The sequence below is a fragment of the Muscardinus avellanarius genome (assembly GCF_963383645.1).
Source record: "Muscardinus avellanarius genome assembly, chromosome: 15".
Lineage (NCBI taxonomy): Eukaryota > Metazoa > Chordata > Mammalia > Rodentia > Gliridae > Muscardinus > Muscardinus avellanarius.
In genome coordinates this window covers 29,159,093-29,185,778 of record NC_137801.1, presented here as the reverse complement: position 1 = coordinate 29,185,778, position 26,686 = coordinate 29,159,093, and positions in this window count along the sequence as shown.

Genomic DNA, 26,686 nt, shown 5'->3' with positions numbered 1-26,686 from the left:
AAAATAAAATTTTAAATAGTTTTCTTGTTCAATGAGTAAACCTCTTATTGAAATATGTTTCAAAAATTATTTTAATAATTTTAATTTCTTTATTCTTTACATGCTATGTTTGTAAGCATCTGCCTGATTTAGCCATAGCCTATATACTGAGAGTACAGAAACAAATATGTTACACAAGTATCTTAGCTTTCTTAGTCAATTATAGTAATATGTAATAAATTTATATTTAATAAAATCAATTTGCAATGATCTGAGCATAGAATTTTTTCATTTTTAACAATCTCAATGACAAAAATATGGCCAACCAATAAAACAAAAATTAAAAAATGGCCAGGCATGGTGGTGCACACTTGTAATCCCTGCACTTGGAAGGCAGAGACAGGAGGATTGCACAGGTTCAAAGCCAGCCTCACTGGCTTAAGAGACCCTGTTTCCAAATAAAAGTATAAGATAGGTCTGAGAGTATAGCCCAGAGGCAGAAGGGTTTCCAGGAACCCCAGTACCACCAAATAAATAAATAAATAAATAACCAACTAAAATGATTATATATATATATATATATAATCTTTTTTAAGATATATTTAAGAGATTTTTGATTTTTTAAGATATATATAGGAGAGAGAGCAAGAGAGAGAGAGAGAGCAAGAGAGTGAGAGAGCAAAAGAGAGAGAGAGAGAGAGAGAGAGAGAGAGAGAGAGAGAGAGAGAGAGATATATTATGGGTGGAACCCAAAGGCATTCACCTCCAAGCTGCATCCCCATCTCTATTTTCTATTCTTTATTTTGAAGCAGAATCTCAGTGAGTTGCAAAGGGCCTCACTAAATAGTAGCTGAGGCTTTCCAAGAACAAGGATCCTCTTATCTCAGCCTCCCAAATGCTGGGATTACAAGGGTGCACCATCATGTCTGGTCGGAAATATATTTTCATACTGGCAATCAATTAAGATATATTAGAAAGCCAGGCATGGTGGCACACACTTGTAATCCCAGTATTTGGGAGGCAGAGGCAGGACGATCTCACTTTGTGGCCAGCTTCAGCTACTTAGTGAGACCCTTTGGAACTCAGTGAGACCCTGTTTCAAAATATTAAAAAAAAAATAGGTCTGGGAATATATCCTGGAGGTAGAATGCCCCTGAGTTCCATCTCCAGTCCCACAAAACAGAAGGGATGGAGGGATGGAGGGAGGGAGGGGGGGGGAGGGAGAGAGGGGGAGAGAGAGAGACAGAGTTGGATTAAGTCAATTCATTGCTTAACTAAAAGCTCTAAGTCCAGATAAATTATGGGTTTAATATTATAAATATTGTACCCTTAACACTAAAGATTTGATGTTGAAATCTAAAGAATAGCATGGATAGAAGAAAAGGTAATAGCAGGGCAAAATATAAATGAATAATTTTTGACAGCTATATCTCTTTATCTATCTTCTGAATATTGATAAAATTCTGAGCAATATGCCTATACATTTTAGATCTTCTGAGTATATTTTTAGTTGTCTCAAAAGGAAAATAACCTCTTTGAACTTTTGTTTTATTTCAGGTATACAGCTTTAATGGTAACTCTTAAAGTCAGCTTCATATTATAATTATCTATGCACCTGTTCTATTTGGTTTCTTTGACTATAGTACTTTGATGCTAAACCTAGAGTTTTGAGTAATTAAATGTATTTTTAAAAGATTGACTATTACAATAAGTAGCTGTTCTGTTCAATTTACATAATGGGGTTTGTCAGATGTTGTTAAAATATTTTAAAAGTTTTACAGTATATTTTTAGAGTAAACTTTATATAAAATCCAGGGAGATCTTGATGCTTTGTATACAAGTGAGCTTGGAAATAATTTTTACTACAATCCAACTTAAAATGGTTACAGCTTCAGCTGACATCTTGATGCAGACCTGTGCCTAACAGAGCTAGAGAGACTCCGCCAAGCCATGCCCAAGCTAGTTCATGATACACAGCAACTTTGAGACAGTGAGCACTTACTGGTTCAGCTGATAAATTTTGGAGTAATTAATCACAGCGAGAGATAACTAATGCATAATTATTTTATCTATACTATATCATGTCATGTAGCACTTATTAAGTTGTTTATTACATGTTTTATTATATGAAATAGAGAAAACATAAGTAGAGAAGATAATTTGTCAGTGAAGAAATCCTTGAAGCTGTGCATGGTGCCACATGCTTGTAATAATAGTATATCCGAAGCCCAAAATAACTAAATGAAAGAAGCACAATTAATACTTTCAATTTCCAGATGAGGAAATTGTGTTCTATGACAATGGGATGTATTTGCCTTAGCCACATGACCAGCCTATAGTTAATCCAGACTTTTGAATAGAAATTCTAAAACTTAAATTTATGCTCTGAACTACATACTTGTCCCCACTATATTTCATATTTAGTCAGTTATGGCAAAGCCAAAGTTCTCTCTTCCTGGATAAGAACAATGTTTTTCCAATCCTTTTTGTCTTCATTCTAACCAATTTTCTGGTCAAACCAAATATAAAGATTTATTTTGGCACTGGAGATTGGGCATTCTACCTCTGAACTACACCTCAGCTTATTTTATTTTAAAACATGGCTAAATTGCTGAGGCTGGCTTCAAACCTGCAATCCTGCCTCTGACTCTCAAATACTAAAGTGCTCACTGTCTCAAGGTTGTTGTGCATCATGGACTAGCTGTGGCATGGCTTGGCTGAGTCTCACTAGCTCTGTGTCACACACAGGCCTGCATCAAGGTGTCAGCTGAGGCTGAGGCTGTAACCATTTTAAGTTGGATGGTAGTGTCAAACACTGAAAAGAAATGTATCTGATATTTTACCATATTTGCAAATAAGAAGTTAGTCTGACAAAGTTTCAAGAACCTTTGCAAAAAATAAGACTCCTACATCAAAGGCAAAGGATAGTTTACCACTTATCAATAGCAAACCCCAGAGTAGCATCATTTGCATCAGATCTCTGAGCTCCAGTTTCCACAGGTTAAAGTTTAAAAGTAAAAAAAGGCCAGGTGATACCTACCCACACAGCAGTAAGTTGATTATAAAGGAGAAACCCCAAGTTTATATTATACCAAAGTGAGACATAATTTTTATTATATGAAACAGCAAATAGAACTCTTCCTGGATGTGAGTGCAGGCACAGCGTCTTCAAGGATTATTTGTGGCACAAACATTCCTGAAAAGAGTTGCTGCTTTTCAGTGTAAGCCATGCAGAAGTGTGAAGGACATGGAGAGCTGTGTTTTAGCACTAGAGATTTAAAAGCACAGATGGAAGCTGGCGTCAAGATATCAGGCAATCATTACCAATACGCTGCATAGTTTTCATTAATTAAATCGTTTAATTTAATTTTGAACACAATATTTTGAGTTTTAATTTAATTTTTTTTATTTTTATGTGGTTCATATTGAAAATGGCATACATTCAGACTGTGCTTGGTGCCCTCTCCTCCCCACACTTCCCATTCCCCCCTCCCAACAATGAGTGTTCAGGTTGACCATGCTATATCCATTCTTTTACACATATTCGAATGTAGCTCCTCCATTAATCAACCTCAGCCTTTTTTCTCTCCTTCCTTTCCATTCTAGCTTTGCTGAGGTTTCCCCTCCATTATCTGGAGTCTCTCTGATATTCCTAATACTTTCTAGCTTGAGCATTAGAGAAAACATATGTCCCTTCTGTGTCTGTGCTTGGCTGGTCTCACTTAATATAATGTTCTCCAGGTCTTTCCATCTTCTTGCGAATGACATGATTTTGTTTTTCTTTGTAGCTGAGTAGAATTCTATTGTGTGTATTTCCCATAATTTTTCAATCCATTCATCTGTTGATGGAGACGTATGTTGTGAGCACAATATTTTGAAGCAGCTCTTAAAGAATACAAAGTAACACCCAAACTTTCAAGAAAATGCCAAACATTTGCTTGAGAAATTTCTGAACTACAATGTAGAGAAAAATAAATAAATAAATAAATAAATGGAAAGTTATCAATGACTTCCAATAATGGAAATGTTGGTCCATTAGAGAAGGCAAAAATTAGCTCCTTATTGAGCTATTCCCAATTTTCAGCTCTCATATTCCTAATTTACCCTTTTAATTAAAAGTTATATTTATTTAAGCATGATCTCCAAATCACTGAAAAGTGAATGAGAATCTTTAGAAAAGCTGCAGTCTTTAAAGCTCTTAAAAATTATTGCATAAAACATACTTTTCTTACTATAAGATATAAGAGAAAAAGCACTCTAGAAAATAAAATTAACTATGAATTAAGGATATTTTATGACTGGAAATATCTGAAATGAGAGGACATGAAACGCAATCACAATCACTATTATTATGAAACAGTTTCAAGAAAGTAATGGTAATAAAAAGTGTGGTTCAGAAAGAAGTAGGGAAAGAAAATACAGAGCACTCTCTGAGAATCACAGTCAGAACTACATTAAGGATCTAGATGGCATTTAATCAGAAATTCTATGTTGAGGATGATTTTCACTGAATCACATTCATGGACTTCTTTTTCTCATTCACTTCTTATTAACTGTAGGAAATACTGGTATAGAAGACTTCCAATGAAATCTTGACATTTTCTTGAAGACTGAGCAAAAGTAGTATATGACCTGTAAATTGAGAATGAGTAGGATGAGTTTTTAAGCTTATGATGTAAAATGAGCCTCGGAAATTACAGCCCGTTTTATTGGGAGTAGTAGGAGATAAAAAGGAAAGGAAGAACTGACTCTACCGAAAGATGTTTAATATGTGTAGGCAACAATGCACCACTTATGAAAAAGTTATAAAAAGATTTTATTAACACTCACATATGCCAATAGACAAACTCTGGTCATGTAAAACATTCAAGAGAAATGAATCAATGCAGAGAAAAGGAATACGTTTAAAAAGTAATTTTCTCAAAAGTTTCTAATACAATGTGCTTCTATATACTTAGAAATTAACTTCAGAATTTAAAAAATTAGCAAAATTGTTTTGTTTTCAAACTTTTATTGCATGTTGAAACCCCCTGAGGATCTATAATTTTTTTTTTTTTGTGTGTGTGTGTGTGTGTGTGCTACTGGGGTTCCTGGTAACCCTTCTACATCTGGCCTACACTCCCAGACCTGTTTTTATACTTTTTTATTTGGAAACAGGGTCTCTTAATCCAGCTTGGCTGGCTTCAAACCTGCGTGATCTTCCTGTCTCTGCCTCCCAAGCGTGGGGATTACAAGTGTGTGCCACCACGCCCGGCCTTGATCTTTAAAATATTGACTACTCAGGGATTCAGATATAATTGGTTAGGTTTGTGATGCATGTATCAGGATTTCAAAATGCCGATCAGGTAATTCTGATATGATGCCAAAGTGGGTTATCATTATTTAAAACTAGAGTAGGAACCATTTACCAAGGGTGATTGAAGAAGCAAGTAAAGGTAGACTTACCCAAGGAATTCTCCTATCAGGCCATTGAGCCTGCTGTTGATGAAATAACTGAGTTTTGCAAAGACTTGGTTGAAGAAATTGAGTTTTGCAAAACCATTACAAGTGCTATCAGGAGAAATAACAACAAAAGTATATTATGACTTGGAAAATATGAAATGCTTCATCACCATTATCAGAGCTGACAATATACATCATTGATGTCATAGGTTCCTGTCCACAGGACACAAACTACTTACATAGTACTTTACACATTATATGTAAAAATACATAAAAATAAGCTCCAATGTCTTCCAGGTCTTTGTAATGGTTCAAATTTAGAATGTCTTTCTATCCCTCACAGAAGTCACAGCATTTTGGAGGTGGGGCTTGGTTGTCAAGGAGGGATCCCTGAGGAGGTGGCCTTGGGGGTTACGCAAGGTCCTTCTTCCCCTTGCTCTTTCTTTCTTCTAGCTTCTGTGGTATGAGAGCAGAGCACTTTCTGTCTCCCTCTCACTGCTTCTCTCTACCATGTCCTGAGCTCCATAGACCTGGCCTACATAGACTACAACTCTGAAGTCACCAAAACCTGTGAGTAAATAATTTTTGTTGCCTCTAAGTTGCGTGCTCAGGTTTCTTTGATCACAGCAGTGAGACTTGACTGAAATAGTTTTCAGCATCTTGGTAATTAGCAACTATTAACATCAGTCAACATTTGTCATGAATTATGTTCCCATCTAGCAATAATAAAGACAAGTTAGACAAAGAAAGTATAAAATACCAAAGAAACCAAGCCATTAGCCAGATGAGATGACCAAGGCAGAAGACTGTAGCATTCAAGATAGTTTCTCAAAAATTTTAGCTATCTGGTAGAAGACCAGAGGGTTTTTACTAGGACATAGTGAGTTATAAAACAAGAGCAAGTAAATTTGGAACCACGGAAGAATAAATAGTTAAATGGCCTAATGAGAGCTAGCAACAATTTTTATTTCTTTAAAAAAAAAATCCGACCTAGGGCCGGGCATGGTGATGCACGCTAGTAATCCCAGCGTTCAGGAGGTGGAGACCAAAGGATCACAGTTCACAGACAGCCTCAGCTACTTAGCGAGGCCCTTTGCAACTCATTGCGATACCATTTCAAACATAAAAAGAAGACTAAAAAATAGGACTGGGGTTATATCTCAGAGGTACAATGCCCCTGGGTTCCATCCCCATTATCCCCCCAAAAAAGAAATTTGACCCAGATTGCCTCGATGTCATGAGTCATATTATAGACACTGTGTGTACCATACTGCTAATAAAGAAAGATGAAGAAGTTTGTGTTAGAAATTTGAGTTTCCAATTTCTCTAAACAGTATCATCTGCAAGACAAGTAATGAGATTAAATAGGGAGCTGAGACTTGACATGGTCAGTTGATGTACGGAATAAAAACAATGATAGAAACCAAAAATGTTTTAAAATTCATCAAAACCTATAAATACACTGCCAGAAACATTCTGTATTTCTTCAATAGCCGTGTCCATTCCATATTTCTTTAATAACTGTTCAGGGGCTATGAGAAATTCTTGAAAAAATCAAATGAAAGAAAATGGTATTTATTTTGGTCCATGGTTTCAGACATTTTAATCTATGGTTACCTGGGTTAATTGCTTCTGAACTCATGGTGCAGCAGAACCACATGGCAGGGAGCTTGTGGTGGAAACAGGTGGACTAGGAGGGAGGGAAGGAAAGAGAAAGAGAAAGAGAGAAAGGGAAAGAGAGAAGAGAAGAAGTGGTGAGGTGAAAATGTAACACTACCTACACATGAACACACACATACACATGAACACACACACACACACCATCTGTTTTTTGAGCTTTGTTGTTACATCATAAACAACATTTACATCAATACATTTATATCAATTATGCATGCACAGATATATTAAAATGAATTTCATAAAATGATGCCTAATTTTGCATGATAAACTGATAATTTATAACCAATTTTGTATTCTAAATTACAAAAAATTAATAGTTGTTACATGTGTAATAAATTCTTTAAAATTTTTAAAACTAAATGAATTATATATTATAGCAATGGTACTATAAAGTATTTCCCAAATGTACTTATATCTTCTTTTTTTCCAGTAAAGCAATGCACTAGTCCATCATTCTTAACAAATATCATGAGAATAATTACAGATATTTAACAATGATTTTGCTATTTTAGTCAGAGAAAAACTCTGCCAATACTTGCTCTATTAATTGTTTTGAAGATAAAAGAATGGACTAGATGAAACAGTGGTTGAAAAGATAGCAAAGGAAATTATTTCAGAAATTGAAGTAATTATCTCAGTATGGTAGACAAGCTACTACTTTCTGTTGAGTATTCTCTATAATTTTGTTTTTTTTTCTAAAATTTTTGTTTATTTTGAATTTAGCTAAGTTCCTTTCTTCATCTATACTATGGAATTATTTTTTTAATTTTTAGGAAATGTTATCAGCCAATCTAATTACTATATCATTTACACTGAATAATTTAATCATGTGTCAAATTGATTTTTAAAAATTACTTTTCTATTTCTCAATATTATATTCATATATTAATAAGAATTTCCATTAATTATCAGCTTTTGTCCTATTAACAAATAGCAGGTTTGACTGTTTTTAAAAGGATATATAAAGCCAGGTTGGTGGTGCATGCCTATAATATCAGTGTTAGAGAGGATGAGACAGGAAGATTGCAGGTTTGAGGACAGCCTCAGCAATGCAGGGAGACTCAGCAACCTAGTAAGAAACTGTTTCAAAACAAAAAATAATTAAAAAGGCTAGGGATTAGATGGAATCTCAGCATAGTTTTGATTTGCATCTCCCTGATGTCTAGTGATGTTGAACATCTTTTCATGTATCTATTGGCCATTTGTATCTCTTCTTTTGTGAGATGTCTATTTATTTCAATTGCCCATTTCTTGATTGGGTTGTTTGTTTTGCTAGTGTAGAGTCTTTTGAGCTCTTTGTATATTCTGGATATTAGCCCCCTATCAGAATGGTGGCTGGTAAAGATCTTCTCCCATTCTGTAGGCTTTCTTGTTAGGTTCTTGATGGTTTCCTTTAATGAGAAGAAACTTTTTAGTTTGAAGAGATCCCACTTATTAATTCTTGCTTTAATTTCCTGAGCTTTGGAAGTCTTATTGAGAAATTTACTCCCTATACCTATATGTTGAAGTGTAGATCCTCTGCCTTTCTCTAATAACTTCACAGTATCAGGTCTAATTTCTAAGTCTTTGATCCATTTCGAATTGATTCCTGTGCATCGTGAGAAGGAAGGATTCAGATCCAACTTTCTACAACTGGATAGCCAGTTCTCCCAGCACCATTTGTTAAAAAGGCTGAGATTACATCTAACCCCAATCAGAGTGGCAAACATAAAGAAATAAAACAACAACAATTGCTGGCGAGGATGTGAGGAAAGAGAAACTCTTTTACATTGTTGGTGGGAGTGCAAAGTACTTCAGCCACTATGGAGATCAGTATGGAGATTCCTTAGAAAACTGGGAATAGATCCACCATTTGATCCGGCTATACCACTCCTGGGTATCTTTCCAAAGGGGTTGAAATCAGAGAACTATGTTAAAATATGCATACCCATGTTCATAGCAGCACAGTTTGTAATAGCCAAACTATGGAACCAACCTAGATCTCCATCAACAGATGAATGGATTGCAAAATTATGGGAAATACACACAATGGAATTCTATTCAGCTATAAAGAAAAATAAAATAATAGCATTTGAAGTGAGATTAGTCAAGCACAGAAAGAGAAGGGATATATGTTTTCTCTAATATGTTCAAGCTAGGGAGTAGTGGTAATACCAGAGGGATTTCAGATGATGGAGGGGAAATCTCAGCAAAGCTTGAATGGAAGGATAGGAGAGGAAGAAAGCTGAGGTTGTTCAATGGAGGAGCTACATACAAATATGTGTAATAGCATAAATACAACATGATTAACCTGGACACTCTCTATTGGGGGGGAGGGAAAGAGAGGGGGAAGGGCATGAAGCACAATGTAAATATACACCACTCTCAATATGTTCCACTTATAAAAAAATAAAAAATAAATTTAAATAAATTTAAAAAAAAGGCTAGGGATGTAGCTCAGATGTAACACGATACTGGATTCAATCCCTGGTACAAAAGAACATAGTATATAATAGTAGATTTATAGAATCCATTGTTTCTCAAGGCCATTATAGCACTGGTAGCTAAGAAGCTTCTTTTAGTAACACTACCCCAACTTCAGGGAAATACCAGCAAAGTTAGAATGGAGAGATAGGAGAGGAGGAAGGCTGATCTTGATTAATGAGGGTCTACATCTGAACATGTGTAAAATTATGAATAAGACATGGTTAACCTGGTGGGAGGGGGGAAGGGAAAATGGGGACAGGGGGGAGAGGGCACCAAATATAATTCAAATGTATACTATTTATGTTCAATTAAAAATTGTTAAAAAAAAGAAAAGAAGGTTGTCTTTATTTTTTGACTATTGTTAATAATGCTACAATAAATATGGAAGTTTGGATGTTTATTTGACATACTGATTCATTTTCTTTGGAGGTGCACAACACTAGGTGTGCTTGGTCATGTGGTAGTATTATTTTTACTTTTTTTAAAACGTCCATACTGCTTTCTATAATGGACACACCAACATACGTTACAGCCAATAGTCTTTAAAGGTTCTAGTTCCATTTTTCTACATTTAGATAACCAGTTTTCTCAGCACCAGCTGTTGACAAACTTGTCTTTTCTCCATCACATGTTTTAGGCACTTTTGTCAAAAATTAACCTGCTCTAAGTGTGAGGATATGTCTCTGTATCTTCTGTTGTGTTCCAGTGGTCTATATGTTTGTTTTTATGCCAATACTGTGTTATCCTTATTACTATAGCTCTAAAGTATAATCTGAAATTAAGTATTGTGATCTTTCCTAGGTCTCAAATTTTACAGAAAAAATATGATTTTTATTATTATCAACATATGTTTACCACTACCAATACTTACTGCATACTCTTTTGAGGCAGATAAGCTACTTTGTTTTCTGTTAACTAGATGTAAATTTATTTGGCTAATAATGTTTAGTTAATATATGTTGATTAAAAAGGCAGATATACATATTTAAACTTGTTTATATTTTACAAAAAGAATATTGTAAATCAACCATAATTTTATGACTTAGAGATAGGTTTATAAAATATATTTTTCTAATTTTTTCTATACATTTATTCAGTTACTCAGCAGAACTTGTTAAATACTGCATTTCCTGTCTTAGTATCTTGGAAAAAAAGCAAATGCTTATGTAAGAGGGAGTCTATTTCTCATCTCAGTAGTTTGCTTTTCTGTTGATATGTGTCTATACTTAATTTATTACAACATGCCGTGAATATTGTGGGCTATAGTTCCTTTTTAAGTAAGGTAACAAGAATTTCAAATTTGTTTTTCTTCTTTTTTTAATGAATTGATCTGTTTTGTTTTGGTTTTAATGCCAGTGACTTCATTTTAAAAGAGATCTATTCTCCAAAGATTTATAATCAAGGTATTATAATACATTATTTTCCTTTTCTGAAGTTTCCACGAATGGTTGGAGTAGATCTTTCTATACTTTTATTGGTACAGTAATGTGGTTCACAGTGATATTTACTTGCATGCACACAGCACTTGGTGAGTTTCCCCCCAGCTCCCTCCCTGATTCTCATTCCCCGTACAGTATATTAAAACTGTACTTGGTATCTTCACATATGTACCTAATGTCAATGGAAATGTATTCTTCATTAATTCTTCCTCTCCCCCTCCCCAAAACTACCTTCCTCAGTCCACTGGTTTCTCCTCCATTATCTAATCTAATTTCCCTCTTATATCCCAAGTACTTCCCAGCTTCTGTAGACAAGAGACAACATATGACTCCTCACTTTTCATGGCTGGTTAATCTTGTTTAATATTCTTCAGGTCCATCCATTTTCCTGCAGTATATACACTGTGTGTATATACTACAATTTTGTGATCTGGTCATCTATTGATAAACACCTAGATTGAGCCCAAAATTTGGTTGTTGTGAATTGTGCTACTAGAAACATGTATTACAATAATATTCTGGTATCAGTACCTTTAGGAAGGTACTGGGGAGTGGTATTAATGGATCATATGGTAGGTCCATTCCCAATTTTCTGAGAATCTCCATATTGATTTCTGTAGAAGCCACAGTAATATGCAATCTTTCCAACAGTGTAGAAGAATTCCTATTTCCCCATATCCTTGCCAGCATTTAATATTGTTTGACTTTGTGATGGTTGCCATTCTAATCAGAGTTAGACGGAATCTCAATGTAGTTATAATTCACATATCACTGATTGCTAATGTTGTGAACATTTTTTCATGTATGTATTAGCCATTTATATTTCCTCTTTTGTGATGTGTCTATTTAGATCAGTTGCCTAACCCTTGTTTGGGCTATTTGGGTTTTTTTAATGGTCTTTTATAAGTACTTCTCATTTTCTATATTAGCCCTCTTTCAGAGAAATACCTGGCAAAGATCTATTCTTTAGGCTTTCTCTTTAGACTTTTGATGGTTTCCTTTGATGAGCAGAAACTTTTTAGTTTAATGTTATTTCATTTATTAATTTTTGCTTTAATTTCCTAAGCTTTGGGTATCTTATTGAGGAAGGTTTTACCTGTGCCTGCCTATATATTGGAATGTTAGACTTACACCCTCATTTAGTAATTTCAAAGTCTCTGGTCGAATTTACAGGTCTTTGTTCCATCTAAAGTTGACTCTTGTAAAGTTGTCTCTTGCATATATCTCTCACACTATACAAGAGTCAGGGATTTAATTTCATTTTTCTACAAATGGGTTTTCAGTTTTCCCAACACCATTTTTTGAACAGGGTATTTTTTTCTCCTATTTTTGTATTTAGCATCTTTGCTGTAAGTGTGTTGGTTTGTTTTTGTATCCTATGTTCTGTTCCATTAGTCTATGTGTCTGTTTTTGTGCCAATAGCATGCTGTTTTTATTACTATATATCTATAGTATAATTTGAAGTCGCAATCTTATAGCTCCTGCATGGTTCTCATTACTGAGAATGACTTTGGCTATTCTGGGTTTTTGTTTTTCCATATTAAATTTGGGATGGGATGTAGCTCAGTGGCAAAGTACAGCATCCTTGGTTCCACACTCCAGTATCAAAAGAAAAACAAAACAAAACAAAAAAATAATCAAGCTAATTTTTTAAAGATTGTATTGGTTACTTTAGATATTTTTCACATATGTGGCAGAATTATGCTACAAAAATCTATAAAGATTTAGATTTTTAATTTGTTTTTATATTATATGTTAGTTTTAGAAAGAGCGACCTCTTACCATTTTAATGTCATTTATCTATTAGCATGACACATCTTTACATTTATTTTAATTTATTTTAGTTTGTGTGTAGGGATCTTAAAACTTTTTGTTAAATATATTTTCAAGGACTTAATATATTTATAGCTATTATAACCAAATTGTATTTATTATTTTTATTTTTTTGATACTGAGGGTTGAACTTAGAATATTCTACCTTCGAACTGCACCCCTAGTCCATTAATTAATTAATTAATTAATTAATTAAATTTTTGTGGTACCGGGGAGGATAATTTAATTTTGAAAGAGAGTCTCTCTAGGATCTGGCTGACCTGTGATCCTATCTCAGGGATGTACTGGGATTATAGGCATGTACCACCTCAGTTGGCTAGCAAATTGTCTTTAAGTGTCATTTTACAAATGTTAAGCAGAGATTATAAGAAATAGAATTGACTTTTTTATTGACCTTGTACACATTGATTTATAGAATTCACTTACAGTTGTAGTTGCTTTGTGTCCACATTTTCTAAACAAATAATCCTATTATCTCTGACATTTTATTCTGAAGGTTTTAAGCACATTTTAAAAACATCCATTTTCTACATTGTAAATCTTATCTTGACATATCTTTAGTTCAAATTCAATTTAATTTTTTTCTAAATTTTTAAATATGTTGGTCTATTGTCTTTTATGTCCATTATATTTAATAATAAATTTGGCAATAACCAGGCCTTTACTCCACCATATCTGAGATCCAGTCTTTTCTCAAAGCTTTTACAATCTCTTTTCACCTATGGTTTTTAGCAATTGGAATATGATGTTGCTAAGTATAACTTTATTTGTATTCATCCTGCTTGGAGTTTGCTGAGCTTTCTCTATCTGAATGTTAACGTTATTCACCAAATTTGGGACTGTTTCAACTATTATTTCTTCAATTATTCTCCTGCTGTGCTTCTTTTATTTTCTTTTGTGAACTTCAAATCATCTGTTACAATGCTAGTAACTGAAGCTTTTGTTCCTATGTTATTTCACTATTTTTCCAGTTGTGTATTGCTTGTCCTTCAGACCACAAATTCACTGAGAATTTATTTTGCCCCCTTTGATCTGCTATTTATGTCATCCACAGAATTTTAAGTAATTATAGCATTTTTATCATTGAAATTTCTGTTGAGATTCATTTAACAGTTCTCAATCCCCTGCTAATATTTGTCACCTGTTAACTCATTGTGACCATCTCCTTGGTCTTTGAACATGTTTCTAACAACTACTTAACAGTCCTTATCTGAAAATTCTAAGAGGTGGGGTCATCTCATTGTCTATTTTTGAAATCCTTGACTATGTCACATTTTTCCTTTTTTGCATTACCAAACTTTTATGCTGGAAACAATAGATGACCTGTTGTAAACATCTAACTTTATTAACTTCCTTTCCACAATGCTAATTTGTGTACTGTTGAATGCTTAATGTACTGGCTCATGACCTTGAACTTGTGGAGTCTTGATTTCATACTTGTTAGGGTTGGTCTATTTAACTGTATAACATACACTTTATGGCTGTTTTATGGTCCTTCTGGTATAATGCAAAGCATGAGATATTTACCAAAGCACTCTTACCTTGGCAGTGTTCAATGGCAATCAATAACTGTCGTTTCTCAGGTTGGTGACCATTAAAACTTCTGCTTAGCTATTTCAGCCTTCTGGATGATGGATTACATCAAATTTCTTGGAATCCCAACCTTCAAAGCACAGCTGATAGACTGCCAAACATGGAAAGGAGTTTAAAAGGAGGTTTATAAATTGTCCCTATCTGTGACTGCCTCCTTGCTGGGATTCCCTTCCTCAATTTTCAGCTTTGAAGACACTTTTGCTCTGTTTGCTGAGATCTAGAAATGATAAAAAGGTTTTTTTCTTGAGTTCTTAATATACTGTGTCATATGAACTAGAACTAGCAAATTCCCTTAGAAAAAAACTCTGCAAGTGAATATCTCACTCACCAAAGTTTCTTCTTTCAAAAGATAAAAATAGTCTAGGTTATTGCTTTTGAAGTGTGTGTATATGTATACATACACACAGGATACATTTCAATTTAACATAAAATGAATGAGAAATTATTTTTATAAAATATTTAGCCAAATCCTACATGATTTTTTTGCAAGAGGATTTTATAAATTGGAATTACAAACTCTGAGTCCTTACTAAAGGATTTTTATGTATTGGTGTGATAGATCTTTTATATTAATATGTTATATTTCTACTGGAAATTATACTTGCTTATTTTGTGTTTGATTTATTGATTTTCTCATTTAATATCTATGATGCAATAAAGAATTATTTTGGGGGATTTATAAGGTGAATATAAGCTTTATAATGTGAATGTAAGCTTTCCATATTGTCTGTGTTTAGGAACACTTACAATGATAATCACTCTTTAAACTTTTGAAAAGAAATAGGCAATAAAATTGTATGTCCTAGAATGCCATCTTGGGTCTAATCTTTTATAATTTTATTCATTTCATTTGCCATATTTTTCACTTCATTTAAGAGTAAATAAAATTTTCCAACTGAAGCATCAATTTTTTATTTTAAAATCAACTGTATAGATATTATTATTTATAAAATGATAATCTATTAATATTTACTTTTTGCTTAGTTTGCATGCTTGTTTAAAATTTCATTTATGCTATTATCACTGAATTAATTTTGTAAGAGTATTGTTTTTATTAACTTTAATTTAATTCCCAAACACATTCAAGTCATGTATTTTCTCCAATTAGAGGTGTTCTGAAAATGGTAGAGAATTTATGGTAATTCAAACCACTGGAACACATGCTGTATATTTGTTAGTAGCATTAGCTTTTAATCTTTTATGGAATTATATTTTACTTGAAAATGGAAGAAATTCTAGAGATAGCTTGTGTTTGAGTAATGTAGCAGAAATATTTTGGTATAACTTGCATATAGTAAAATTAATATATTTCAAGCATATGAGTAAATGATTTAGAAAAAATAAATATATATATATTCCCATAAGTACCACCATAATCAAATTATAAAATTGTTGCCTTGCCCCATAAATCTCTCTTGTGACATTTTTGTAGTTCATTTCTTTCACTCACTCCCACCTATAACTATTGATTAGAAATTATCATCTTTATTTTGTTTTGGTAGGTACATTTTTGTGGATAAGGTTTATGTAAATAGCATTTTAATTGAGGCCAATATTCATTGAGTCAAAGTTTTATTATTCAAAAATCATCTTAATATTTCAAGTCAATGAGATGATGATGACAATGACGATGATGATGATGATGAAGATGATTTGGGGGCAATGATTTTCATTCTCCAACCAGAAATACAGGTCATTTAAACTAAGTGTTATTGGGTAACAAGGAGAGTAAGAGCTGGAGAAGTAGATATTACTGAATGTAGGCTGTGACTTTTATGAGCATGAAACTCTAGTTAGCCTTTTTAAGACTGTTCGCAGCATTAAATAAGTTTGATAGTAATGCTAACTTCAAAAGTACTTAATCAAATTAAATGAGATAATATATGGGTAAAAGTCCTTGGCACAATGTTTGGCATATAGTAGGCACAGTATAAATACTACTGTTTTCTTGCTGCTTCAGAGAATATTGTACACTGTTAAGACTTACATAACTCTTGAGAGGGACACTAGATATTTAAATGGGTAAAAAACAGAAATAAAAATATACAATTTGAAAATTCTCAATGTTCTTCCTCCTGTGTGGACACTAGAGAGATATTGGGATAGAAAAGAAACTTTAGACAAAGGAGAAGAAACCTTCTATGTTGGAATCATTCTCTGTCTTTTCCATAGTAATGGTTAAAATAATCCATGCATTATGCATATAACTATGCAACAAAGAAGGTAAATTTTACTGTGAAAATTTTAAAAAGTAAAATAAATAGAAGCATTTATCTAACTACATAGCAAGTTTATATTTTAGTCCCACATAACTATTTCAAGTATTCATAAAACTGGGGTTTAGATGAAGTACTATATATATTTATATAATATTTAATATACATAAATAATAAAATATGCAGTTTATAAACTTTTGTAGTTTCATTTTTCAGAATAATACTTATAATGCTATTTCAAAAGTAATTTGTCTTATCATTTGCCTAGAATATGTATAGCAAATAAGTGATTATTTTTCAGCATAAAAGAAAATAGATGGAATTGTAAGTGAAATCATTCAAATTAAATAAAATCCATGAAATATTAATTTTAATCTGGATTCATGATGCTTTTGTAAAAAGGCATATATTTTATTTAAGTACTCATCAAAACTGAAATCTCATTAGTAATGGGAGCATGTAGCTAGATTATAATCTCACATAGAATTTCCTACCAAAATAAACTAAGATCCTTGGATAAATAGCTGATGTGAGGTCTGCGACAGGAAGGGGATAAAATGAGCTCACGAAATTTGGAAAAGAAAGCAAGAAACCTATCAAAATTGATTAAATTATAAGCCAATTTCAATGGCATTCAATGACCAAAAATGAGATAATTTAAATAACTAAAACAATAATGATCAGCGATGAACGTTTAGATGTATAAAATTTCATGAGTGGTAGTAACATCCCCAAAATAAGAATTAAAATATAAAGGCGAACTAATTGATAATATTTTTGTTTTGCTGCACATGAGCTCATTTTGAAAACTTATTATTAACTTATTATTATTAACTTATTATTAACTTTGCCTTTTTTATACTTACTTCCACTAGGGGAATCAAATATATATATATAATAAAATAAAGATTTCCAGCTAAGAAATGTCAAGAATTAGGAAGGATTTGAAATTTCACTGTGATTGTAATCCCAGAAGTTAGACTGCTGCAATTTTGTGGGTACTGTTAGAGGACAGGAGACTCCTTGGGTGAGAGCTAAATGACAATTTATTACTCAAATCAACTGGAGTAGCCATTTTCTAGCTCTTGTTTCCTTAACCCCAATTACCAACAGAAATTGTGATGAATTTCAGGTGATGCTAACATGCAGCACGAAACTGTTGAAGGAGAGAACTCTGAGCATTAGAAAGATAATATTTTATAATAGACTTCAAACAAATATATCCAACTTTTGCTCCAAAGGAAGTCATAATCTTTATTACACTTTAAAGCAAATAGATCTTCCTTCTTCCCTGTAACTTCTTATTTTCTGCTTCTTCAGCATATGCTTTGTAGTGTTTTAGTGTGCTCTATCACGACACTTAAATTATATATCATTTTGGTATTTAAATCAATGAATGTAAAATACTAAATAATGATTACTTTCAATTTGTCTTCAGTCAAGAATGATGTTATAATTAAACATATTTGTTTGATCAGGTTTGGCAAATTAATGAATGAATTTATATTAGGTTGCTATGAGGAGAGTTAATTCTCATGAACTTTTAATTTTTACATCATTAGCTAATTGATTGGTTCATTTATTGTGGTGCTGGGTTTCAATCCACAAATTTTAAATATGGCAAGCACTCTACCACTTGAATCTAGGAAAGCCATCTACCATCGAGCAAGCTCCAAGCATTTCTTGAACTTTTTAAGCCATTTCAAGACATTGTCCATTCTGTGGCCAAAACAGTGTCTTTCTTCCACCATTTCTCCTTTCTTCTTCAAACTTCCCTTTCTTTTTGCTACTTTTTTTTATCCCTTTGTCATTGTTCCTACCTCTACTCTGTTTCCTCCCTCTATTTATTATATTGTATGTGTACATTGTGCCAGATATGATGCTAAATTCTAGAAATGTTAAATAATACAAGAACCAATTCTGACTTGTGGTTACAAGTGGACATCACTTAAGCTTGCTTTTACTTATTGGTGAGAGTAAGTTGCTTTTGTAGAAATTGAAAGAAAAGTCATCAAAGTTAAGGAAATGTCAGTGTGCTGTAAGCTGCCAAAAAGTTGAGAAGACTAAGAATCATAGATAACTAGCCTAGATAACTTCACACATGTTATTTCATCATTAAGAGTAAAATTTTGGTCTTATTGCATATCTTCTTTGTATATCTAATATAATCATGCTATACTCTACTTTCTTGAGTATATTGAATGTAATTACAAAAACTGTTTTATGTTCCATCTTAATTCTATCATTTTTATAATGTATTTATTTCTACTGAATGATTTCTTAAAATTATTGGTTGTATTTTTCTTCCTTTTAAAATTTCTAGTGATTTTTTTTATTGGATGCAAGATATTACATTTTTACCCTATTGGGTACTTTGTAATTTACCACTAAGCTATACTATCAATCCTATTATTTTAAAAATGCAAATGAGAGTTTCACTAAGTTTCCAAAGCTGTCCTCAAACCAGTGATCCTTCTGTCTTAGACTTCCAATTACTGGGATTACAGGTGTGCACCACTACCTCTGGCTGATTTTATATTTCTGTAAGGGTGAACTGTCAGTCAGAATGGAATTTCCAATCAACTTAATTGGAAACAGTTTGAGCCTTTTAAGAGTAGATTTTAAGCTCTGTCAGGTGTGATAAGGGTACTTTTAAGTCCAGGGCAACTTTTGATTTACTACTCAAAGTCCTTCTAAGTGCTCCACTCAATGCCCTGTGTTTTATGAAGTTTTCCTTTCTAGATAATAAGAGCCCCAAATAGTCTCAGCTCTAGGTAAGTCCCCAGGATTATGTCACCTTGTCCTTCCTGGAGGTTCTTTTCCAGACTCAAATAATTTCTTGATATGAACTGACTTTAGATACAATACTCAGCTGCAGGCTCAAGAGTAGCACTGGCATTTCTGAGGGCTCTGTTTCTGCCAATATTTCTCCCTGCAGCACTTTCTTTTCCATTTTGCTCCTTCCCTCCTTGTAGCCTGCTCCTCTTTGTGCTATGCTTTTCAAGATCTGGCCAGTTTGGCTTTGCAAATTCTCAACAGTATCTCTTCACTTGAGTGAATCTTCTGGGCTCTATTTGAATTATACTTTCTATATCTCAAGCATCAGTACCCTGTGCTGAAGTTAATGACATATATGGTATAATTTTACAGAAACATTTTAGGTATTTGAGGTAGGAAGGTATATACAGTCTGGTTACTCCATATTTACAAGAAGCAGATCTATGTATCCTAATTCCTAAAACAAGGGGTTATTGAAACATACTATAAATAAGAGAGATGAAGGATTCTTGATGTTTCATCTAGAATAGGTAACTTGCTCAAAGTTTTACATTTAATTGAAGCAGAACCAATAGGCAAATCCTGACTGTTCACATAGAAATTTATATTTATTTTTCTCTTGCATTACAACACACATTTTAATCTTACTAAATAGCTTTGGTATGGTGGGATGAATAAAATCTGGTTTTCAAGAGTCCAGAAGTTGGTCGTTTGCTACAACTGAAACAATTTTGTTCTTCATTATAACTGAGTAAAATTCTATTGTGTGTGACATTTTAGCTACTTAGTCATCTGTTGATGGATATCTAGGTTGGTTCCATAGTTTGTCTATTATGAATTTGGTATGTGTGGGTATGCATGTATCACTATAGTATTACAACTTCAACTTCTTTGGAAAGAGAGTGAGTAGTAGAATAGCTGTGTCATATGGTGTTCCATTTCTTGTCTTCTATGGAACTTGAAAAATTTTTTAAAAATTGAGAGCTACTTGTACGTCATAGGTAGGTGCTCTGAACTAGACTGATCACTGGTCAGTCACACAGGCAATCAGTGCCCCATGTGCCCAGAGCTTAAAAGCCTGAAAAGCTCTAGAAAAAAAAAGAGATCCTGGAAAAGAGTACCAGAAGATATTTTCTGGAATAAATTAGAGTCAAGCTTGTTCCTGAAATACTTTGGATGCAGAAGAGCAAAAGACACCAGAGAGTCCAGTGCAGTGAGATTGGGGGCAGAGAAAGGAGGGGTGTGACATATACAAGCTGTGCACTTGCAGAACAGTGAGAAAATAATTGCTAGAAGAGCAGCAAGCTTAGCTTATTCTCTTAGTTTCCTTATTTCATCCTGAACACATACTCATAACATCAGCCTGTGGCTAGGATTGACAGACCAGGACTGCCTACTGGCTTGCCTAACCCTCCCATCTCCATAAACACACCATGAGCTATTATCCAATATGATTTACTATCCCATTTTTATAAGAAAACGTGGAAGTCTGGGGTTGGTAACATCGGGAATGTAACTATATGGCAATCAGTATGTATGAAAGTGATAATGTTTTCTGAGAATAAATGAGCTCAATTTTTCTATGCTACAAGAATCCAACAGAGTATTTCCCTTTTGTCTCTGTTTTGTATAATTCGCAGGAGAAATGCTTCATCTTGCCATACCTTTGCAGATTTATATCAGTCACAGCTCTGTGAGACACACATCTTCACCCTTCTACAGAACACAGAGGAACTCAGAAATATGGGTAGGTAAAGATTTATTTCATTTGGCTGTTTTGAACTTTTATCAAATGTCTAGTGTACAGTAAGCTTTCATTAATACACACAGCACATGCTTGGAACTCATAATATAATTGATGCATGACAAAGTATTTAGATTGTGATCAGGCTTGCCTATGAACTCTATGTTGCTTAAATAGAAAAAGAAAATAAAAACTATTCTACTGCAAAGATTTTCATATTATCTGCTTTTTGTATCAGTAGTCTGACTGTGAACTATTTTAGAAGAATATTTTAAGAATCCTAGAGGCCTGAGAAATTAGTCTAGACTTAGTCATTTATACTTATAGGAAAACTAAATATTTCTGAGCCATAGAGTTCCATAAATTGCCTTCCTTATTCATCTTCTGGACTCATTTACCCTTTCTTTTGTGAGTAGGACACGCATATTACACAGAAATTATCACAGTCAGAGCTAGGGACAGGTAGCAATTGAGAGAGGAAAAGGGAAGACCCTGGTGGAGGGAGGGGGGCATATAATTTTTTCATCATAGATTCTGAAGAATATTGTGCTGACTTAAAGAAGCAAAGCCAGAAATAGGACAGTCACGACTGAGGGACAGGAATGTAGACTTTGCCTGGAGTTATGATAAAGGTCTGTGTTCTGTGAAAGTGGATCTACTTAATTTCAGGTTTTTTCTTTGTTGTTGTCTCATCCTGAGTTTGACAAACATGTTATAATAAGTGCTGCATTGCTTGGTATAACGTTCACAAATCTGAATGCTGCTATTCTTTATTCATATAACGTGTAGACTATAACTTTATGTTGAATTTTTATGAACTCTAGAACAGAAGGTGCTCCAAATACATACCGTGCTTACAATATCCCACACAAATAATTTACCTTTGCCTTTCTCTTATATAAGTATAGAAATATTCATAGGTCTATGTTGGGATTGGTACAGATGATCATTAACTGATAGTGTCTTGATCATCAATAAAACAATAATCATTGTATCAAGTTGAATAATACCCAATTCAATGATCTTGGAATATGGAACTTCCTGAGCTTAGCTTAGGAAGAATTCTATTATAATGTGTTATGCAAAGAATCCCAGTAAGGGATATAGGCCAAGTGAGGTCTTTTACATGTGTGTGCGAAAGAGCTTGGCAAATAAAGTTGGAAGGGAACAATAATCAGATTTTATCATTTTATGAGCAATAAATAAGACATGATACATAAAATATTCCCCAAGACATGTAGTATATGCTGCCCAAGATTTAAACTGAAAGCAATGAATTTTGTTTGTATAAGAACATAGCTATATTTTTATTTCTATAAAAATATCTAATTAAATGTTATTAATCATTGAAAAAAGTTATTAATGAAAAAGACTATTCTCATTCAATAGAAGCAGTTGTAGTCAGCCAAATAAAGATGTTATGGAAACTTCTAGCATCTTTAGACAATGACAGAGAAGCTATTTGAACTTTCACAAAGGAGAAAGCCTGAAGAAGCAGAAACTGTATAAAAGAAAAAAATATAACTTATTCCATGATTGTTGTGGCAAACTAACAAATAGAGGAATAAATTTAGATAACTATAAGTGAACTTATGGATATTTTTTTTAAAAAAACTAGAACATTGAAAGAACAAGAGAATTTTGAAAATGGTCTTTTCTTTTTGAAGATACATGTCTGTATCCCTGAAGTCCATGGGGAAAAAAAACAAGGATCAAAAAAGAATAAAAAGAATGAGGAAGGAAGAGAAAAGAGAGGGTCCAAAGAAAATGAGGTTAATTACCTCATTGGAGATCGATGAAAGCCCATGAAGAAGGAGTTAAAAAATGGGAACGTTTACAACACAGCAGTCACAGGATTTGAAGAAGTAAGAAAGAGTGTGTCCAAGGAAAGCCTTAAGTACTCATTAAAGTGTCAATACATGGGCATATCCAATGCAGATTAGATGTGATTAGGCAATATAAATCTCCCAGGGACTGAGAAGGTTGGAGTTGGACCTAAGAGACCATGATTAAAGAAAATTCAGATGCTTCTGATTTAAGAAAAATACAAAGCTTACATATCATAGAATTTATTCCATATTAAGCCTCCCTGTATAAAAACAGTTTTGCAAAGTTATCCTGAGAATTCTGAAATAAAACACATATGTAATTTGATCTATACACATATAAATGTTACTAAAAAGAAAGAAATAAGCATTTTTACAAATTATTATACATTTAAGCATGCTAATGCTCAATAATGACAGTAGTTAGAAACCCAATATAACCAGATGCTTGCTAGAGTCACCAGGAGTGTGATGGAAACAAATGCAAACTAATAGAGAAATCTTGTGATGGTAAGTCAGAATACAATCAATGTTGGCATTTCATAAAAGCCATGAAAACCCTTGGTTAAATCTCTATTTATGTTTGCATAGTGAAGTATCCATTGGACTTATAAGCAAAAAAAGAGTAAATCCATCCTGAGAATCTGAAGAATAGCTCTTCTTGCTAGACTCATTCTGATAAGAATAAAAATCATTTCACCCTAAAAGATGTATGTATAGGATGGACTGATTCTAAGTAGAAATTCTACTTAGCTCATCAGACATATAGCCATTTTATGTTAGATACTGACTCAAACTCTCTGGAATTAAAAAATAAAAAATGGCAAACTCTTGAGTCATAAATCTTAAATCCATTGGAAGGAACAGGTGATCGTACTGGCTAATATGTCATGAAATGTGTTGTAGTCATGTAGCCTAAATGTTTTAGCAAATAGTTGCTAAATAGTTTAAAACCAAATATGTGATTCCCCATGGCAATTGGGCCCTGCTGTGTGTCCATGGTTCTCCCACTTTTGACTTACCTGTTAGCCTTACTTCTAATGGACAAAAATGAGGGTGTCAGGATCTGGAATCCCCAGTTTCTATCCACATCTTTTGCAATGCATATATTCAGTATTTTAGAGATCTTTTTTGAGGATATTTAGAGCAAAATAAAAGTTTGTTGTATGCTTCCCAATCCTCAGGGGTTTTTTTCCTTAGACTATTACATAAAGTTTCAACATATTTGTACAACAAGACATAATTTATCCCTCTGGCTATGTGTACACTAAAATCAGCCCTATACTGAAGGGACCTGGACCCATAATGTGTTTTTTTGATAGGCTAGTTGCCAAACTCTGAGAACAAAGGGCTGGCCCTGAAAGTAGCTAAGAATCGTGAAGACAAAACTTATCATAACTTGGAGCCCTGCCCAGATGACTTGAAGTTCTGCCCAACAGAAGGCTTCAAATATCTAAAGTCCTCTGTAGATTATGTGGAACTTACCTTGTTCTTCTTTCAAGTTAATACCCATAAAGTTAATTTTGTGTTAATACATTTATATCTTTTTGTTCTAATTGTTATATGAGTTGCTATATTCTTAATAATAGCAGAATGGCCATCAGCCCTCTCCTCACCTAACTGTGAGTTTCTTTATTGTAGATTACCTGTCTCTAATAAAATGGATTCACAGAAGCACTATGGATCTTAATGCTATCCATTCCAACATATGCTTTCTACTATAAGACCCAATCTATTTTCTGTTTGTTTTCCTCTATACCTCATACAGAAATACATTATGCACCTGGAAAACATTTCAGAGGAAATTAAGATGAAGAGATTAAACCATGTAAAGCAACCTCTCTATAAAAACATTAGTATACAAAATTCTAGTTCATATAAATTTCTAGAATATGTTCATTTAAAATTCTATACTGATACCCAGTAATATACAAAGAAAAAATTAAAAAAAAATCTTTCAGGGATGGTATTGTTGAGACTTAATATCCATTTTTCTTTCAATATATGAGAAAAGAAGTAATTGAGTAAACATTATAAGAATGGAATTTTTAGTCTGACACTGGAAAAACATATTTTTGATCATGGTAAGTTTAAAAGAGTTTCTTTAAAGACTAATAGGGAAAGAAGGTCAAAGAAAGTGTATTTAACTGTATCATCAAAGGGTATGAAATAGATAATTAAAAATAAATCAGTGCTCAAAATGGGATCAGAATCATCAAATCCTTGAGGTAGTAACTAGCTACTGTGGCAGGCTAAGCAATTTCTTATCAGCTGTTTTTCATGAGTTTCAATAAAAAATGAAATGCACAAGGGTTTTAGCTCTTATAGGTAGAGAAAATCTTAGGTACAACATGGAGGTAATTACATGACTCAAGAAATAATTTCAAATGTACTTAGCTGGGTTTTCTTTGTTTTCAATGAGCTAAAATCTGAAGTAACTCTTAGGAAAGAGTTGCAGATAAACATATTTTGGAAATATGAAAAATTAAGATTGAAGTATCACCTATTGGATGAGCTAACATTCAGCAGTATAAGGAGGTCTAAGTAAAACATGGCTATATATGTCTGCGGAACAATGCAGCTGCCAGTGAGCCAACCCTAGTACAAATCTTGAAACTTAAATAAACAACTCAAAGTCCTCAAAGGGTAGAACAGACTAGAACAAATGAAGGTCTTTTGTTCTAGACAAATGAAGAGGAGAAGGAGAAATAGAGAGAAGCACATATTTTTCAGGCCTCATATTCATTTATCTATTGTTGCATAACAATTTAACCCAAAATTTAGTTGCACCTATCAGCAATAAAAATTTACTATGCCCCTTCATTTGCAGTATAGTCAAGGTATAATAGATAAAAGCTCTCGCTACATCTGGTGTTTCAGGTAGGATATTTCAGATGGAATGGAAAGTTTCACAATGGCATCTCTCACATGGCTGACATATTGATGCTACCTGGGAGCTCACAGAGCAATAGGCCAGAGACCTCAGTTTCATTCCTTTATGGATGTCATTTTGAGGTTCTGTTGGCTTTCTTAAAGCATAGCAGCTGGCCTCTAAGAATGAGTATCCCTAGTGGCCACAAATATAAATTGAATCATCAGTACTAAAACTCCTAGCAAATAGTCACTTGTCCATGTTGTTCAAAGATTTTAAAGAGCCTACTGCACTTAGGGGAAGGGGCATAAACTCATAAACTCTCTCTCTCTCTCTCTCTCTCTCTCTCTCTCTCTCTCTCTCTCTCTCTCTTCTCTCTCCCTCCCTCTGCAATTCACTGAGAAGAGTGGACCCTCTTTGATTGGTTAAAACTTGGGAGCTCCTGGAATCTCTAAGACATCATCAAAAGCAATAGCATTGTAAATATATGGTGTTCCAAATACTAGCAAATATTTATTGGGGCCAACAACTGGAAACATCCTTAGTTATTTAGGGATTGAGATGAAGATGTACAGGGGCATGAGCAGTAACAAGACCATCTGTAGAATAGACATGGAATGTTGCCCATGTCCACAGTTTGGAGAAGTTTGCGGGTATGTTTAGACTGCATGTAAAAATGTTTCTGGATGGGATTATAATTATTTAATATTAATTGGTGTTACCATTGAGGAACAACCTCTATCAAAGTAAGTTTATCTTGAGGTTTAGTGATGCATGCCTGTGATCCTATTACTTGGAAGTTTGAGAGAGGAGAATTG